Genomic DNA, 17,215 nt, shown 5'->3' on the forward strand with positions numbered 1-17,215 from the left:
AGGGGGTCATAGGACACCCTATGACTCCCTTACACCCATATGAACGATTCGAATATGTCCTTATGGGTCTTAGGACCCCTAGGAACATATGTCATCATTTAATAGGTCAAAGGGTGTCATAAGGCACCCTATGACCCCCTTTGATCCATAAGAACGATTCAAATATGTCCCTAGTGGTCCTAGGACCCTTAGGGACATATGTCATCATTTAATCGGTCATAGGGGGTCATAGGTCACCCTATGACCCCCTTTGACCCATATGGCCCATTCGAATATGTCCTAGGACCACTAGGGACATATGTCATCGTTTAATGGGTCAAAGGGGGTGATAAGGTTACCTATGACCCCCTTTGACCCATATGACCCATTCAAATATGTTCTTAGGGGTTTGAGGACCCCTAGTGACATATGTCATCGTTTAATGGGTCAAAGAGGGTCATAGGTCACCCTATGACCCCCTTTGACCCATATTGCCCATTCAAATATGTCCCTAGGGGTTCTAGGACCCTTAGAGACATATGTCATTATTTAATGGCTCAAAGAGAGTCATAGGTCACCCTATGACCCCCTTTAACCCAGATTATCCATTCGAATATGTCCCTAAGGGTCCTAGGACCCCTAGGGACATATGTCATCATTTAATGGGTGAAAGGGACCTATGACCCCCTTTGACCCATATTACCCATTCGAATATGTCCTCAGGGGTCCTAGGACCCCTCGCGATATATGTCATCATTTAATGGGTCAAAAGGGGTCATAGGTCACCCTATGACCCCTTTTGACCCATATGAATGATTCGAATATGTCCTTAGGGGTTCTTGGAACCCTAGGGACATATGTCATCATTTAATGGGTCAAAGGGGGTCATAGGTCACCCTATGACCCCCTTTGACCCATATGAATGATTCAAATATGTCCCTATGGGTTCAAGGACCCCTAGGTACATATGTCATCACTTAATGGGTCAAAGGGGGTTATAAGGCACTCTATGACCCCCTTTGACCCATATGAACCATTCGAATATGTAAGATCCCTAGGGACATATGTCATCATTTAATGGGTCAAAGGGGGGTCATAGGTCACCCTATGACCCACTTTGACCCATATGGCCCATTCAAATATGTTCTTAGGGGTCCTAGGGACAAATGTCATCACTTGATGGGTCAAAGGGGGTCATAGGTCACCCTATGACCCCCTTTGACCCACATGAATGATTTGAATATGTCCCTAGGGGTCTTAGGACCCCTAGGGACATATGCCATCATTTAATGGGTCAAAGGGGGTCATAGGTCACACTGTGACCCCCTTTGACCCATATGCATGATTCAAATATGTCCATATAGGTCCTAGGATCCCTAAGGACATATGTCATCATTTAAAGGGTCAAAGGGGGTCATAAGTCACCCTATGACCCCCTTTGACCAATATGAACGATTCGAATATGTCCTTAGGGGTCCTATGACCCCTAGTGACATACGTCGTCGTTTAATGGGTCAAAGGGAGTCATAGGGCACCCTATGACCCCCTTTGACCCATAAGAATGATTCGAATATGTTCCTAGGGGTCCTAGGACCCCTAGAGAAATATGTCATCATTTAATGGGTCAAAGGGGGTCATAGGTCACCCTATGACCCCGTTTGATCCATATGAACGATTCAAATATGTCTTTAGGGGTCATAGAACTCCTAGGGACATATGTCATCGTTTAATGGGTCAAAAAGGGTCATAAGTCACCCTATGACTACCTTTGACCCATATGGCCCATTCGAATATGTCCCTAGCAGTCCTAGGACCCCTAAGGACATATGTCATCGTTTAATGGGTCAAAAGAGGTCATAGGTCACCCAATGACCCCATTTGACCCATATCAACGATTCAAATTTGTCCTTAGGGGTCCTACGACCCCTAGGGACATATGTCATCATTTAACAGGTCAAAGGGGGTCATAGGGTGACCTATGACCCCCTTTGACCTATATGAATGATTCAAATATGTCCTTAGGGGTCCTAGGACCCTTAGGGACATATGTCATCATTTAATAGGTCAAAGGGGATCATAGGTCACTCTATGACCCCCTTTGACCCATACGAACAATTCAAATATATTCCTATGGGTCCTAAGACCCCTAGGGACATATGTCATCATTTAATGGGTCAAAGGGTGTCATAAGGCACCCTATGACCCCCTTTGACCCATATGAACGATTCAAATATGTCCCTAGGGGTCCTAGCACCCCTAGGGACATATGTCATCATTTAATGGGTCAAAGGGGGTCATAGGTCACCCTATGACCCGCTTTGACTGATATGGCCCATTCTAATATGTCCCTAGGACCCCTAAGGACATAGTCATCATTTAATGGGTCAAAAGGGGTCATAAGCCACCCTATGACCCCCTCTGACCCATATGAATAATTCAAATATGTCCTTAGGGGTCTCAAGACCCCTAGGGACATATGTCATCGTTTAATGGGTCAAAGGGGGTCATAGGTCACCCTATGACCCCTAGGGACATGTCTTTTTTTTATGAGTCAAAGGGTATCATAGGTCACCCTATGATCCCGTTTGACCCATATGAACGATTTGAATATGTCCCTAAGGGTTACAGGACCCCCAGAGACATATGTCATCATTTAATTGGTCAAAGGGGATCATAGGTCACCCTATGACCCCCTTTGACCCATATGAATAATTATAATATGTCCCTAGGGGTTCTAGGACCCCTAGAGACATATGTCATCATTTAATGGATCAAAGGGGGTCATAGGTCACCTATGACCCCATGACCTATGACCCTCTTGACCCATATGAACGATTCGAATATGTCCCTGGTGGTTCTAGGACCCCTAGAGACATATTTGAATCGTTCATATAGGTCAAAGGGGGTCATAGGTCACCCTATGACCCCCTTTGACCCATATGACCCTTTCGAATATGTTCCTAGGGGTCCGAGGACCCCTAGTGACATATGTCATCATTTAATGTGTTAAAGAGGGTCATAGGTCACCCTATGACCCCCTTTGACCCATATTACCCATTCAAATATGTTTTTAGGGGTTTTAAGACCCCTAGAGAGATATGTCATCGTTTAATGGGTGAAAGAGAGTCATAGGTCACCCTATTATGCACTTTGACCCATATTACCCATTCGAATATGTCCCTATGGGTCCTAGGACCCCTAGGGACATATGTCATCATTTAATGGGTCAAAGGGACCTATGACCCCCTTTGACCCATATTAGCCATTTGAATATGTCCCTAGGGGTCCTAGGACCCCTAGAGACATATGTCATCGTTTAATGGGTCAAAGGGAGTCATAGGTCACCCTATGACCCCCTTTGACCCATATGAACGATTCGAATATGTCCTTAGGGATCCTAGGACCCCTAGGGACATATGTCATTGTTTAATAGGTCAAAGGGGGTCATAGGTCACCCTATAATCACCTTTAACCCATATGAATGATTCGAATATGTATCTATGGGTCTTAGGACCCCTAGGGAGATATGTCATTGTTTAATGGGTCAAAGGGGGTCATAAGGCACCCTATGACCCCCTTTGACCCATATGAACGATTCAAATATGTCCCTAGGGGTCCTAGGACCTCGAGGGACATATGTTGTTGTTTCATGGGTCAAAGGGGACCTTTAGGAACATATGTCATCGTTTCATGGCTCAAAGGGGGTCATAGGTCACCCTATGACCCCTTTTGACCCATATGGCTCATTCGAATATGTCCTTAGGGGTCCTAGGACCCCTAGGGACATATGTCGTCGTTTAATGGGTCATAAGGGGTCATAGGTCACCCTATGACCTCCTTTGAACCATATGAACGATTCGAATATGTCCTTAGGGGTCCCATGACCCCTAGGGACATGTCATCATTTAATGGGTCAAAGGAGGTCATAGGTCGCCTTATGACCCCCTTTGACCCATATGAATGATTCCAATATGTCCTTAGGGGTCCTCGGACCCCTAGCGACATATGTCATTGTTTAATGGGTCAAAGGGTGTCATAGGTCACCCTATGACCCCCTTTGACCCATATGAATGATTCAAATATGTCTCTACAGGTTATAGGACCTCCAGAGACATATGTTGTCATTTAATGGGTCAAAGGGGGTCATAAGTCACCCTATGACCCCCTTTTACCCATATGAACAATTTGAAATGTCCCTAGGGGTTCTAGGACCCCTAGAGACATATGTCGTCGTTTAATGGGTCAAAAGGGGTCTAGGTCACCCTATGACCCCCTTTGACCCATATGACCCATTCGAGTATGTTTCTAGGGGTTCGAAGACCCCTAACAACATATGTCATCTATTAATGGGTCAAAGACCTATGACCCCCTTTGACCCATATTACCCATTTGAATATGTTTCTAGGGGTTCTAGGACCCTTAGAGACATATGTTGTCATTTAATAGGTTAAAGAGAGTCATAGGTCACCTATGACCCCCTTTGACCCATATTACCCATTCGAATATGTCCCTAGGGGTCCTAGAACACCTAGGAACATATGTCATCATTTAATGGGTCAAAGGGACCTATGACTGTACTTGACCCATATTACCCATTCAAATATGTCCATAGGGGTCTTAGGACCTCTAGAGACATATGTCATCATTTAATGGGTCAAAGGGGGTCATAGGTCACCCTATGACCCCCTTTGACCCATATGAACGATTCAAATATGTCCCTCGAGGTCCTAGGACCCGTAGAGACATATATCGTCATTTAATGGGTCAAAAGGGATCATAGGTCACCCTATGACCCCCGTTGACCCATATTAACCATTGTAATATGTCCCTAGGGGTCCTAGGACCCCTAAGGACATATTTCATCGCTTAATGCATCAAAAGGGGTCAATGGTTGACCTATGACACCTTTTGACTCATATATATTAATAATATACATATCTATTAATAACATATATATATATATATATTACATTATTATATTTAATAAAAATATTACATTATTATATATATTAATAACATATATATATGTATTACGTTATTATATTTAATGAAAATATTATCTTATTATATATATATATATATATATATATATATATATATATATATATATATATATATATATATTAATAACATACATATTAATATAATAATATATATAATACATATTATATATTTATATTTAATATATTATATTATTATATATATATATATATATATATATAATATTATTATACATTTCAATATAATAATATATAATGCATATTATATTTAATGAAAATATTACGTTATTATATTTAGTAAAAATAATAATAATATAAATTATATTTATAGATTGTAATAAGATTAACATAATATATTATTATATATTGCTAGATTATATCTTATATCTTTACATATATATATATATATATATATATATATATATATATATATATATATATATATATATATATATATATATATATATATATATATATGAAAATACGTCTTTACATAGTAATATAAGTGAAATAATTTATAAATCATAAGCTATGACATTTAAACCCATTTTTCCCTCCAAAATGGGTTGGGATTTGAAATTTCCCACCCGCAACATATCGGATATCCGATTTGGAATCAGATATCCGATTAGGCTTGGTATTTACCAAGCCTACCCGGTCAACCCAAAAGATGTGTTTGAAGAGAGTTTTAGTGATACTCAGACTTCATGTAGCTGTTTCACAATGTTATTTTGATCAAAATTGAATAAAACGAAAAGGGTTTTTTAATATCGCTCTCTAGATTCCATCAATATAATTTCTATCAAATTCTGAGTTCAATAAGTATTTATTAGTTAATTATCAATGAAAATTATTTTAAAGTGTTGATTGACATATTGATTGAAAAATAGCTATAACTTTCAAACAGTATAACATTTTTTAAATCTAAAAGTTGTGTCACATTCTATACTTCGGCTAGTATAAGAAAAAATAAATAAATTTAAATTTGGTAAAATTTTCTATTAGTTAGGGTGGTCAGACATGGGACTTTTTATTTTTTGAAAAAGTTTTGGTAGAAAATTCATATTTAATTATTTATTTGAAATAAAAATACCGAAAAATATGTATCACATCCGGACATGAGTCTACTTTTCATATCTATAGTTATATTAAAAAAATATTATGATTTGATTTTGATTAAGGTGGTTAGACATACACCTACTTTTTATTTTTGCCCTGAAATTTTCTTAGTACTCCATTAAATTTCAAACTTTTGACCAATTAATTATTTTTTTCTCCTGATAAGGTCTAGTAGTTTAGAAACTACATTCAATATCTTACAGATTATTTTCTTACAACTTTTTGATATAAAGTTGATAACCACTTCAAAATTATGTGTCAAGTTGACATAAACCTGATTTGCTGATTTTTCACTACCACTTAAGGCCATAGTTTGGTACACCATGATCCTGCACATACCCATCAGTGGAAACAAACAAAGACATATTTACTTGTTTTCATTATCCCTTGAGATAACATTTAGAATCAATGCATTTCCCATGCCATTGCTATGTTCATCATAGTACAACTTGAAGAACAACACTAGAAGATCTATTGATTCTTAAATGAGTAGATATAATAACTTTATGAAATAAATAATTTCTTCTTGTGGTAACCCACTGAGTTTGTAGCGACTCTATGAGTAGTTATTGCTCATTCAAATTTTTAAAATGCAGCTCAATTCGAAATGTAGGAGTTTATGTTTTTTTCATAGTTCTGAGTATTGGAGGTCTGATAGTGCATTGTTCATCAGTCAACAATAATGATCTATGTATAGCAAGATGCCACAATTGTTGTTATGGATGGGATATTTTAGATTATTTTCTAGCATCCATGGAAGCTTGTGGCACACTCCTAGTTATTTTTGTAATTATTTTTGTAATCCTTGGCATTACCTACGGGCTGCTAGCAGCAACAATGGTAATTCAAAGCATATGGAAAAGACGTCAAATCACATATTGACCAAGGCAATGTGGTAGTATTAGTTTTGATATTGAGTCTTCCCTACTACATTGCTAACATTGGCAACCAAGGCATGGTGCTTCTAATCTATTTTCTTCTGTAGCTATTTATTCCATCTATTGATTGTCATTGTACCTAATGAGAGTATATGGAGCAATGATGTGGTCACTTGAAAAAGTTCTAGATACACTGAAAGTGATGCAGGTATATATTGGGTAGGTTTAGCTTATGCTTTGAATAGTAAAGAACAAGCTCTAGAATCACCCTATAAGCTGATTAGTCTTAGTGTAGCCTAATAGAGTCTAGTATAGAGGGTTGTGCCCTCATGAGATTACATTTATTTGGTTTTGTTCCTTCTTACAATTTTTATTGCCTTATGTGTTTTGGGTTCAAATTTGAAAATAAGACACTCTCATTTGTCCTTTCTTAAATTATAGATGCAATGTCACAGAAAATAATTCTTTTCAAATTAGTTTATTTCTAGAGTTGATCAATATGAAATATAGTTAGTATATTCTAAAACAAGTAAGAGAACCTAGAAATGATTTATCCATGATCATCATGAGATGACCATCTCAAAAGTGTTTATTGAGCTCATTTTCCTAGCTACAAGACTAATACTCTTAATTTGCTTCCAAACCATGGTTGCCTATAAGAGGTACCCAAGAATACTTGTAGTCATTGTATTCCAATTTGTTGGACTTTGACTAATAAATTATTATCATAAATTTAGAATGTTGGAAAGGGTTAATACTTGATTATGTATATTCATCCCACGTGTGTTCCATGAGGTTTGTACTATTGTAACATTTTAAGATTTAATTTTTTGGATTCGTCCCTCATGTTGTACATAATAGGTTTGTTCAAATGAAATATGATGAGGTTGTCTATACAACATAATGATTGAGTTGAAGTGATTTATGAAGTAAAGGGCTATTTAATGTAGCTATTCAAATCATGCATATTTGATGGCCATTTCCCTCTATTTTGCAATTGGACCTCCAGTAAGAGTTGCAAGTGCAACCTGACCTCCAAGAAGAGCCACACTAGGAGCCAAGCCAAGACCTACACCACCTAGAGTTGCACCAAGAGCTGCAACATGAGCCACATGATGAGCCCTAGGATGATGTACACCATGACCCCCCACCAGCTGTAGCACAAGCCCCACCACAAGAAACATGACGAGCTACAAAAAGAGTTTGAACAAGAACTGCATCAGGTGCTACAATAGGAACTACATCAGGTGTCATAGTAGGAGCTATAGTAGGAGGCGCAATAGGAGTTGCAACAAGCTGATCGTGTGAAGTCATATCTATACAAATACATATCAAGAGCTAAGTCTACTACATAATTTTTAATTAAAAAATTAAAATTTATACATGTAATTGAACATACATCACATGTCTAGATAATTTTTAACATGTACATATCTGATAAAATTTAAATATGATCATATATACATACATGAGAGTTAGAGTTATTTAGGGAGTTCTTGGGTTTTAAGAACTTTAGGAATTAAATATTAGTACCTAGGTAAATGACTTAAATGGTTCAACATGAGTTAGATTAGGGTTCAAAGTAATTGCATGCAAACAAATTATTTTTAAGACTTGTCATTTTTAATGAAGATTCAAAGTAGCTAGTGAGTGGTTCATCAAAACTTGCTAATATGCAATTAAAATTTTGAACAATTCAAAACATTGCTGGATTTCATGATAATCTACTTTCATTTTGTTGAGACATCATGTGTGGTATTACAAAGGTTGGTTAGCGTACTTGTGAATTTTGTGACAATCGATCGTGTTGCACTTATGTAATAGTATCATCATCCATCTAAGTCATGTACCAAGCGGTATATTTGATGCTTAAATATCCTTTGTTGATTTTGTGAAAATATTAATTATTTGAGGATGAAAATGATAAAAACTAAGAATGTTTGAGAAGTATGAAATGGTGATGATCACTCACCAAATTTTAGGTATGATAAAAACATAAAAACCTCAATCTAAGGCTCACCCTCAAACAAAAAGTGAATTATCACAACCCAATATGAATAGAGGCCCGTTCTAGTGCAACATATAGATTCAAGGATCATGGGGAAGTCAAGGATGTATTCCTTTCAAGATAAATATGGGCTTATGATATATATAATTATTAAAGTATTTTGTGATACTACAAAGGAAATTGGAAAATAGCAACGTACATGATATTACATCTAATGTATAAAAGTAGGCACAAGAGGTGAGATAGAAAGAGTAAACTTACCTTGAGATGGATCATGTGTAGTCAACCTAGTCCTAGAAAAAATTTCATGATTTCAACCTAGAAATTTGGTATAGACAGTTTCTTATAATTTCATGATTTGAACCTAGAAATGGTATCTTCTTAGTAATAAGAAATAAATAATAGAATCCATAAACTTGTATGGTTGAATACATGTGCTTGAAATGTATTTTTGAATCAAGGATTCCTTTTTAAATGCATGTTTATATATACACTTTCCAATCTTAGATCTAGAATAAATTGGTGTTCTTTATGGTCATCAACGAAAAAGAAGAGATAAGAAGAATGGATAAATTTGGATCTTCTTTATTTCTTGAGAATTATTCTAATTGGTAATCATGTATGAAGAAAAATGTATATAAGATACGTAGAATATTTGTATATTTTGAATGGATCTTAAAAAAATGAAGATTCCAGGTTCTTTAATTGGGCATTTTCCTTCAAATGTTGAGTACAAGTCTTCAATTACACAAAAACTTGAAAAATTTATGGAAGATTTAAATTTATTGATCTATTTATTCAATGTTATTGAAAGTGAAAGGAGGAAAACCCCTTTTATATAAATTCTGGATTCAACATTGTTAGCATGATAGAACATAAAGACTAGGAAGAAGATCCCTCACATTGGACTCAAATATTACCTAAATTAAATCATACATATTTTATGGCCATCATATATGCATGATTTAAATAGCTACATTAAATAGTCATTTCCCTCTATTTTGGGTCACAGGGGGTCATAGGTCACCATATGATCCCCTTCGACCCATACGAAGGATTCTAATATGTCCCTAGGGGTCCTAGGACCCCTAGGAACATATGTCATCATGTAATGGGTCGAAGGGGGTCATAGGTCAACCTATGACCCCCTTTGACCCATATGAAGGATTCTAATATGTCCTTAGGGGTCCTAGGACCACTAGGGACATATGTCATCATTGAATGGATTGAAGGGGGTCATTGGTCAACCTATAACCCCCTTCAACTTATACGAAAGATTCTAATATATCCCTAGGCATCCTAAGACCCCTAGGGACATATGTCATCATGTAATGGGTCGAAGGGGGTCATATGTCACTTTATGACCCCCTTCAACCCATACAAAAGATTCTAATATGTCCCTAGGGGTCCTAGGACCCCTAGGGACATATGTCATCATGTAATATGTTGAAGGGGTTCATAGGTCACCCTATGACCCCCTTCGACCCATACGAACGATTATAATATGTCCCTAGGGGTCCTAGGGACAAATGTCATCATGTAATGGGTCAAAGGGGGTCATAGGTCACCCTATGACTTCCCTATGGCCCCCTTCTCCCGTACGAAGGATTCTAATATGTCTCTAGGGGTCCTAGGATGCCTAGGGACATATGTCATCATGTAATGTGTCAAAGAGGGTCATAGGTCAACCTATGCCTCCTTCGACCCATACAAAGGATTCTAATATGTCCCTATGAGTCTTAGGATCCCTAGGGACATATATCATCATGTAATGGGTCGAAGGGGGTCATAGGTGAACCTATGACCCCTAGGGACATATGTCATCATATAATGGATCAAAGGAGATCATAGGTCACCCTATGACCCCGTTCGACCCATACAAAAGATTCTAATATGTCTCTAGGGGTTCTAAGACCCCTACAGACATATATCATCATGTAATGGGTCAAAAGGGGTCATAGGTCACCCTATGACCCCCTTCGACTCATACAAAGGATTCTAATATGTTCCTAGGGGTCTTAGGACCCCTTGGGACATATGTCATCATGTAATGGTTCGAAGGGGGTCATAGGTCACCCAATGACCCCCTTTGACGCATACAAAGGATTCTAATATGTCCCTAGGGGTCCTAGGACCCCTAGGGATATATGCCATCATGTAATGGATCGAAGGGGCCCTTTAACCCATATGAAGGATTCTAATATGGCATTAGGGGTCCTAGGACCCCTAGGGACATATGTCATCATGTAATAGGTTGAAGGGGGTCATAGGTCAACCTATGACCCCCTTCGACCTATACGAAGGATTCTAATATGGCCCTAGGGGTCCTAGGACCCCTAGGGATATATGTCATCATTTAATTGGTCAAAGACCTATGACCCCCTTCAACCCATATGAACAATTCTAATATTTCCCTATGCATCTTAGGACCCCTAGAGACATATGTCACCATGTAATTGGTCGAAGGGGGTCATAGGTCAACCTATGACCCCCTTCGAACCATATAGAGGATTCTAATATGTCGTTAGGGGTCCTAGGACCCCTAGGGACATATGTCATCATGTAATGGATTAAAGGGGGTCATAGGTCAACCTATGACCACCTTCGACCCATATGAAGGATTCTAATATGTCCCTAGGGGTCCTAAGACCCTTAGTGATATATGTCATCAAGTAATGGGTTGAAGGGGGTAATAGGTCACTGGATGACCCCCTTCAACCCATACAAAGCATTCTAATATGTCTCTAGGGGTCCTAGGACCCCTAGGGACATATGTCATCATGTAATGGGTCGAAGGGGGTTATAGGTCAGCCTATGACCCCCTTCGACCCGTACGAAAGATTCTAATATGTCCTTAGTTGTCCTAGGACCCCTAAGGACATATGTTGTCATGTAATGGGTCAAAGGGGGATAGGTCAACCTATGAACCCCTTCGACTCATATGAATTATTGTAATATGTCCTTAGGTGTCCTAGGAATAATAATAATAATAATATAATATAATTATATATATTATATTTATAGATTATAATAAGAATAACATAATATATTATAATATATTAATAGATTATATGTTATATCTTTATGTTATGTTATTATATATATTTATATATATATTAATATAATATAGTATAATATATCTTTACATAGTAATATAACTCATATAATTGATAAGTCAGAAACTATAACTCACATATTTAGTTTTCCCTCCAAAATCTTTTAGGGGGCATATTGGATATCATATTTGAAATCAAATATCTGATTTGAAATTAGATATCCAATATTAGTGGCATAATTTTTCAACATATTCTCTATCCCTGCAGACTCGACAACATCACTTTTTGAGGTTTTTTTTTACGGGTATTACAAAAAGTCACGTTTTGGGGCCCAACCAATAGAAAAAATTCAAAAATATAACCCTAGGTGTTTGATATTATCATCTAAATGGGGAGGAACAATCATTGAAACACTAAACGCAAAATGAAGGTATCCAATGAAGACATTGCAACATATAGGGAAAGGGACAAAATAGAACACCAAAGAAAAAGACAAGGAATGTTAAATATCAGTCAAGTTGACGATGAGTTAGTCAAAGGTGAAATCATAGAGTCAGATAATGAATATGTACAGTTAGGGAATGAAAATGTACTTATTGAAAATGATAATGCCAGAATTGAAAATTTAGAGAATGAAAATTTTGAGGACAAAATGCTACCAAATCATAATCCAAATTGCATAATTGACCATGTCGAACATGACAATGCCCAGGAACCTAATGGACAAGAACCTTACATATCTCCTAATTATAATTGACAAAGGTTCTAAAACAACAAAATGGCTAATTGAAATTGGTAAAACAATTATTTCTAGTTTGGAAGGGAAAAAATCAGAAAGAATCATTTGGTTATGGGCTTTAAGATTATATAAGATGTTTTTCTACAACAAGACAATGGTAGAGAAATGTTAGCTTTTCATGCACTTATTAAAGATGCAAAAGATGAGACCTATGCTTTCCAAATTGAAGATTCATGTCAATAAAAGGTTGGAAAGAAATGCCATTATTGTGAAGAATCTTATCAATGCTCTCAATAGCATTGGAAAAAATAGCAAGGAGAAGGATAATAGAGCTACTCAAAGGGTTATTACAACATCTTTGGTAAGTCATCATTTGAGAAAGGGTAGATATATGAGACAAACTTGTATTGATTTGGACTCTTGATTTAGTGGTACACAGGTTCTTTTGGTTGGTTGAGGAAGGGTCCATAGCTAATAGATCAGATTGTGCTACAGTGAGAGACTCATAAAAAATGCATTCATTCTGGAGCTTTGATTCTAGTACATGGACCATTTGGACATGAAAACTAGCTTGCTTTTGTCCTAATTATTTTCAGTATGATTGGGATCACTGTGAGTCAAGTGAGTGGGTGGACACATGGGCTCCACATTATCTTACTCCATTGTCTATCATAACCTCTATCAGAAATGATGACATGGAAAGTTCACTTGAGCATAACCATCTGTTAGATCTACTTTAGCCAGGACATGTCTTTGCATTGGTTGCACCACATGAGAATGATGAGAAATCCAATTATTGGTTAGAACATTGTGTAAGAGGTAAACAAAAAATTGCACAACTTATCATAGATGATGATGGATTCACATATCCTACTGGTTCAATTGTTGAAACTGGAACATGGTTGCAGACATACATGCTTACAAGGAACAAAATTTCTGCATTCAAAGACTATCAGAAGCACAAAATAATTCTCATATATTTGCATCTTATTATAGCAACAAATGTAAAGTTGTTGAAGCATCAAGGAAGACCAAAAGTAAAAGAACTTTTTACTATTACTAATGCTGATCATGAAGCCCTGTTGGGGACCTTAAACTAGAGAGAGGACCCTAATGGAACACTCAACTAGGTATATTTACTTCTTATGTTATTTTCTTCATAATCATTCAATGAGTTGATGATTGTCTTGTTTAATACAATAAGTTACTAATTTTTTTATGATATTGGAATGTAGGTACATAATGAAGAGTTGGGGGGCGGGGGGGTGGGTGTGGTGTTGGGGAGAATTCCTAAGATTTATGATGTATTATGATGTAAAATGTGAACTTTTTTGTATTTGGTTTTTTTAATAATAAAAAAGATAGGTTAAATTAGTTGCACATTCTAATTTGTATTTTGGTAGGTTCTTTGTAAGGAATTATAAGAGGAAGATATTGAACAAGTTCTTGCAAATCATGTTTACATGTGATACAAGGCTATAAGGACAATTTTAATAGCATTTATAATTATATGAAAGATAATTGCTTGCAGATATCTTATTACAAGTTTGGCTTTTTTCTTATTTGACATAGAGCTCTTAGGCCCACCCCTTGAAACAAGAGTAAAATTGACAAGAATTCCTTTGCATGTAGTCTCAAGCCTCCCCAAATGAACTAGTCATTACCAAGGTGGTTCAACATCACCCATTAGTGTTGAACCCTTAGGCCCACCCTTCCAACTAAGAAGAAAACTAGTTCTTAGTTCAATAACATTAATGAAATGCAGGGTTGTTGATCATCCACATACCTACTACATCTAACAAAAAGAATTTTCAAGAATGCATGACATATTTCCAAATGCATATCCATAAAAATGCACAAAAATGAAATTCTATAATATTAAAGGATGTTAGTCCCTTTGCATACACCCTTTAGCATCTCTAGAAGAGCAAGTGATTTCCGTGCGGATTCAATATCATCCAAACATGTTGAGCCCTTAGGCATACCTATTTGAATTAGTAGAAAAATGGATTGGTTATCCAACAATTCTCATGCTAAGAAATCTTGTTAATCGATCACATACCGACCACATCTCGTCAAAAATAAATAAATCAAGCAACACATACATGAGGTATGCACAATCACTAACCATTCTATGCACTTTTTTATCACATCAATACATGGAACACTAGTACAAAGCACCTAACCATTTTTCTTTTCTTGATGTAATAAGGTCTAGGGATAGATCTAATGATCTCCCTATGACCATCCACATTTGTAATGGACACAAGACCCCATGGTGCAACTATAAGCCTTGGCCATCAATTGGTTCAATATAGTGGATTTTTGGTAAACTCCATATTTTTTACGTAAGTCTAGATGTTTAGAACATTATTAGGGTCCCTAAGAGTTTGTATAGTCCATTTACAAACAAATTTGTAATAAAACTTGTCTTAGCACAAAAATTGCAAAAAGTTGCTTAGCAACTTTTGCAATTTTCTTGACAACTTTTCAAAATCTAACTCCTAATGGCTAGAACTATTCAAATTGTTAGCACCATTAGCTCCAGGTGGGCAAGTGAACCCTAGTCACACCCTTGTTTTGGCCATAGAGACCATCCATCATCCGCGGCCACCCTGTATCGAGGAGTCTCCAAGGTGCTCTAAGTGCATTTCGAGGTTGATATTCTAAGGGTCATAACAAAGAGCTTGTGAGGACTATTGATGAACTATAAAATGTTACATTATGGTGGTGTTGAGACCTAAAATAACCTATCTCATTTTGGAGAGATCACATTCCATTTGGATTCAGCACATTGATCTTGCTCGATGCCGAAACTCGTAGTGTGCCTCGGTTCATAGGTGCAGCATAGCGTAACTTTGAAATCATTGATCTTGGCATCGAATCATTAGTTCCATTAGCTCTGGGTGGATGGGTGAACCCTAGTGACACCTTTGTTTTGGCCATGGAGATGATCCATCATCCATAGCCACCTTGTACCGAGGAGTCTCCGAGGTGCTCTAAGTGTGTTTCGAGGCTGATATTCTGAGGGCCATAACTCAGAGCTTGTGAGGGCTATTGATGAACTATTAAATGCTACAGGACGATGATGCTAAGGCCTAAAATAATTTATCTCATTTTTGAGAGATCACATTTTGTTTGGATTTGGCACAGTGATCTCACTCGATGCCAAAACTCGCAGTGTGCCTCAGTTCATAGGTGCACCAGACTGTAACTTTAAAACCATTGATCTTGGCATCAAATCATCAGTTCCATTAGCTCTAGGTGGACGAGTGAACCCTAGTCTCATCCTTGTTCTAGCCACAGAGACCATCCATTGTCCGCGACCACCCCATATTGAGGAGTCTCCAAGGTGCTCTAAGTGTGTTTTGAGGTCAATCTTCCAAGGGTCATAACTTAGAGATTGTGAGGACTATCGATGAACTATTGAATACTACAAGACGATGATGCTAAGGCCTAAAATAACCTATCTTATTTTTTAGAGATCACATTCCATTTGGATTCGGCACAACAATCTTGCTCGATGCCAAAACTTACAATGTGCCTCAGTTCATAGGTGCACAATAGCGTAACTTTGAAATTGCTGATCTTGGCATCGAACCATTAGTTCCATTAGCTCTGAGTGAGTGAGTAAACCCTAGTCACACCCTTGTTCCAGCCATAGAGACCATCCATCATTCGTGGCCACCCCATACTAAGGAGTCTCTAAGGTGCTCTAAGTGCACTTCAAGGTCAATATTCTAAGGGTCATAACTCGGAGCTCATGAAGGCTATCAATGAATTGTCAAATGTTACATGATGGTAATTCTAAGGCCTAAAATAACCTATCTCATTTTTGAGAGATCACATTCTATTTGGATTCGGCATAGGGATCTCGCTTGATGCCAAAACTCGTAGTGTGCCTCAGTTCAGAGCTACACCGTAGTGTAACTTTGAAACCATTGATCTTGGCATCAAATCATTAGTGCCATTAGCTCTGGGTGGGTGGGTGAACCCTAATCACACCCTTTTTCTAGCCACGAAGACCATCGATCGTTCATGGCCACCCCATACCAAGGAGTCTCCAAGGTGCTCTAAGTGCATTTCAAGGTCAATATTTCGAGGGTCATAACTCAAAGCTCATGAGGGCTATCAATGAACTATTTAATGCTATAAGATGGTGATGTTGTTGCCTTAAATAACCTATCTCATTTTTGAGAGATCACATTCCATTTGGATTCGGCATAGTTATCTCTCTCAATGCCAAAACTCACAGTGTGCCTCAGTTCATAGGTGCACCACAATGTAACTTTGAAACTGTTGATCTTGGCATTGAATTGTCAGTGTCATTAGCTATGGGTGGGTGGGTGAACCCTAGTCATACCCTTGTTCTCACTACAAAGACCATCCATCATTCATGGCCACCCCGTATCGAGGAGTCTCCAAGGTGCTCTAAG

This window comes from Cupressus sempervirens, chromosome 8, assembly GCF_028749045.1.
Source record: "Cupressus sempervirens isolate cs-2001-9-10 chromosome 8, ASM2874904v1, whole genome shotgun sequence".
NCBI classification, from domain to species: Eukaryota; Viridiplantae; Streptophyta; class Pinopsida; order Cupressales; family Cupressaceae; genus Cupressus; species Cupressus sempervirens.